Raw genomic sequence first — 4,736 nt, 5'->3', positions numbered from 1 at the left:
TCTAGCGCTTTTGGTGTCATACCGTCTGTCTCTCTCCCAGTGCATCCTGCACCTGGTGGCTTTCCTGCCCCCTCATCAGCCCTTTGTTGGGCTGGGAGCGGGCCTTCTTCTCCGGCTTCTTGGACATTTATATCCTCTCACAGAGACTCAGTCTCAGGCACTCAAGAGCTGCTACCTCCTCACGGAGCTGCTCTCCTGAGAGTGGGCAGCACAGGGACTCTGACCCCTGAAGGCATGGGGACATCGCTATGTCACAATAGCTTTTGGATGCAATTGCTCCCTGCATCACAAAGTCCTGTCTGACGTCATGGAGGCCCAATGCCTTTCCTCTGACATCCCCCACTGAGTCACCAGCTCACCGCCTGGTGCAGGTCTATGGCTGTGGCAAAACAGAAAAATAAATAAATAAATAAATAAAAATTTACAAATATATTACCAGTAAGAAGAGGGACAAGAAGAATTTCCATCCTTTATTGGATGTGGAGGGGAACATGAGGATCCACTGAGGATAAGGAAAAGACTGATATTCTCAATGCTGTACTTACATCTGAATGTCAAATGTCAAACTAGTTCAAACTAGTTATTCTTGGGTTACTCTACCCCCTGACTCGATGAATGACAAGGTTGGAAAAGTCATCCAGGACCTTCAAGATCATCCAGTCCAAGCATCCACTTACCACCAATATTTCCCCACTAAACTATGTCCTTTAGTACAACATCTGAATGTTTCTTGAACACCTCAGGGACTGTGACTCTACCACCTTCCTGGGCAGCCCTTTCCAGCACGTGACCACTCTTTTGGAGAATAAATTTTTCCCAGTACCCAACCTGAACCTTCCCTGGCTCAACTTGAGGCCGTTCTCTTTCTTCCTATTGCTGCTACCTGGGAGAAGAGGCTGACTCCCACGTTGCCACAACCTCATTTCAGGAATTTAGACAGCTAGACGGGAGATTTAGGTTAGATATTAGGAGGAAATTTTTCACTCAGAGGTTGGTGACGCATTGGAACAGGTTGTCCGAGGAGGCTGTGGGTGCCCGTCCCCAGATGCATTCAAGGCCAAGCTGTATGTGGAAGATCTGATGGATGAAAACCTGGACATGAACCAGCAGCATAAGCTATAAGAGAGGAGATTTAGATTAGATATTGGGCTAATTCTTCATTTCTTCTGATGTTGCTTTCTTGCCCATGTTTCATCCAACAGAAGAACAGGACAAAAACAAACGCATGTTTATGCCTACACATTGTTTTCTTTTTTCCCCTTTTTTTGCTATTTTTTCTCATGAAGCTGGTTGTAGATCTACAAGTTTTTTTTTAAAGAAGAGAGATGAATTTTACATTATCATATGTAATTGCCATATTAATAGGATATGGTTGGATGAGAGAAGTGTGAAAACTCTAACGTACAAGCAGTATTCCTTTAGCACGTCTTAAAAAATATATATATATAAAATAGCACAAAAGATGCATAAAAGAGGTGAGATGTCTTATTATATCTTACAAAACAATCTGCTATTGTATAGAATTGTGTATTCTATATATATTGTTTATTGTATAGAAACCTAATACATTCAATATACATTTTAATATTTATTTTCATCTTGATATCTTATGTCTTAACATATATTTTTCTGTGTAGATATTATGTATTCTTCATTGTAGAAATAAAAGTAGTAAGCATGACAATAGATTGGAGCAGAAAAAGTAGTGGTTTTGTGTTGGTCTCATGGTCTCATGAGGTAAATAGACTGAGGCTATTTTGCAGAAACAAGGTAGTTTTACACCATCTCCTGTAATTTGACCCAGAAGATTAATCTTCAGCTTCCACTCCAAGTAAGCAGTGAATCAGTTGTCTCCTAGAACTCACACACAGGTTTTAAAGAGGCTTTGGATGACCCTGGGCTGGGAAATTGAGCTTTCTTACGGTTATGTTGGCCTAGCTAAGTGTAAGGAACTTTAGAAACTTTCAAGTTTTCTCAATGTAGTACCTATCTCTTAACTTTGTCTCTTCCATTTCTGTATGAAGGGCAGAAGAAATCTACTGCTGGATAATTTCCAGCTGTTCTTTGAAAAAGACCATTCTTCTCTTTTGTCCTTGTCAAACACATCTCAGAACTACTTGTTTCCAAACATCTTTGATAAAGTTTTCAAGCTCACTCATCGATGGGAACTTTACAGACTTTTTTTCATTTTTGTGCATGGAATTAGAACTAAATTTTGTTCGAACACTTTGTTTGTATCAGATTATTCTCACTGAACTTAGCGAAGTTTCATGAGGTTTATGACATCATTGCAGACAGATAATTTTGTCTTGGTCACCAGAGTATCTTATGAAATAAAAGTAACCAGTGTATCTTGTGAAATGAAAGCCATTAGGGAAAATTCATCTCTGGTTGAAAAAGAAGTTTGTGTAGAAGCCAGTAATTGCCAAGTGAACTTTAGGGCTTTTCTAAAATATTTCGACTTTGGGTTATACTTTGAATCTCTAAGTTGTATATTTATTGAGAAATTACTGGCAAAATGCTTGCAAATTAACTGTTCTTTGATCTCAGCTAATGATGTGTTTTGTGCTTTGAAGGCAACTGCTGTATAGCTTGAAGTACCATGGCTTTCTAAGTGCAAGACCAATACATAGTCTGGCATAAAGAATAAGTAATAACTCCACCCTCAATTTCAGTATAATTATGACACTGTTAGAACTCTTTTGCTCTTGGTTGAAAAGGTACATTTACAACTCTGAATTAAGGAATTGTTTGCATGCTGGTACAACTTTCATATGTAGATGAGATCTTGAAAGGTTAGGATTCATGTTTACTACAATTCTTATGGTAATAGAAACAAAATGAAAAAGGCAGCTATTTGCCTGTTGATGTTTTCTTGCGCCAGTCAAATGAAAGAACAAATATGCTGGGGTTTTTTTGTGTGATTTTTTTCTCATTTGAAGAACTTTACGTGTCATGCTCTAGTTATTGGTAGACTAAGGAAAGGAAGTAAAGTACTCATTTTCTTTCCTATTCAGAACTGCTTTTGAAGTACATCAGCAGGCATGAGGTTTCTATATAAAATTTCTCCCGAGATTAAAACTGCATATTGTTCTCTTTTAGTCAATATCCCAACTTTTTCTTTTCTTGTTAAATATTCTGAAATTGTAAAATTATATCCTTACTTAATAGTCTCAAGGAATCTTTTTATATGTCCCGCAGATTTCAAAAGAAATCTTGTAAAATCACAAATTTTCCAATGTGCATAAGTTGCTCTGAAAGTAATGCTTCCTATTTATTTCCGTAGAAACCACAACAGCTGCAAAGAGTACATTAACACTATTTAACAGAACAAGCTCTCTACTACAAAACGTTATTTTTTAATGTGGTCAGCACCATTAGCTATACATTTTCACTAGCAATGAACATGAATTGCACACTGCTCTCATAAAATCTGCATCAGTGGAGATGACCCACTGTTTCACAGCTGCTATGATGGCATTGTTGCTAGGAAAATGTTGCCCATCTAGTCCATCTTTCATCAGCCACAACAGATAAAAGTGAGAAGACACCAAATCGAGACTACATGGTGGGTATGGTAGCACAGTACAGACAAGATTGCCAGTGTGTTACAACATATCCAAAATAGCATGGGGCCCAACACTGCCACGTTGCAAGAGAAAGGCTGTCTTCTTCTCTAGCCCAATGCTGGAAGTCCAAGCCTTCACCTTAGTCAGTAGTTATGTAAAAGAGTTGATGGTCTGTCTGGATTCCAGGAAACGCAGAAGGATCATCTCTCCTGTCCCAAAAGACAATGCATATTTACTTACTGCAGCCTGCATCTTGAATTTCTTCTTTGATTGAGAATTAACAATGTCAATACTCCATGTACTGCTATTTTGACTCTGGTGCTTAGTGGTGACACCACATCTTGTCACTGCTAACAGTGTTCAACAGATCCTAATAAACTTGCATATAGTGTTCTTTCTATTCCCATGTGAGCATTTGTGGGACCCGAATGGGGCAAACTTTGTAATATTCCAGTGTTGCCACCAATATTTCCAATGCACTGAAGCTGATATTCAGCTATGTACACAGATCCCTGGTAGTAATCTGCTGATTCGCATGAATGGGCTGATTGAAACGCTCTTCGTTTTGCGGTGTGACAGCTGTGCATTGTAGTCTGGAATGTGATTTTTCTTTCATTTTGTTGTCACCACTGCTGAGACACTTTCCTCTGTCTCACTGCACTCACATCCACTGGCTGGTCTCCATAAATGTTCAGTAAGCATCAGTGAATGCTAATGAGTGCCATTTTTTCTGCATGGAAGAATTCAGTTTCACATACATGCTTCCATGTCAGATGCCAACAAAATGCAATGAAATACTGCTGAAAGTTTCAAGCTTTACTGCCATACTGCCAGCATCCACATCTGATTTTGTGGGCCAAAATGAGAAAATAGGTGTTATTGATTTTGGAGCAGCCCTCCTAGTTTTGCTCTGTTAGTTTATTGAAATTTCAGAGCAATGCTCCAAAATGCTCTTGTCCAATAATTGCAAAACAAGATATGAAACCTTAACTAGAAGAACATATGTCCTATCAAATGTTTATGCAATGCTCTTATAAACTGTCACCTGAAGAAATGTTAATACACAGAAGCATACTCTCACAAAATAAATAAATAAATAAATAAATAAAATCTGTACAATTTCTACATCTTTCTGGTTGATGTTTCTTTTATGTTTTTTTGTTTTTT

This window comes from Meleagris gallopavo, chromosome Z, assembly GCF_000146605.3.
Source record: "Meleagris gallopavo isolate NT-WF06-2002-E0010 breed Aviagen turkey brand Nicholas breeding stock chromosome Z, Turkey_5.1, whole genome shotgun sequence".
Lineage (NCBI taxonomy): Eukaryota > Metazoa > Chordata > Aves > Galliformes > Phasianidae > Meleagris > Meleagris gallopavo.
Note: the sequence above shows the minus strand (reverse complement) of the source record.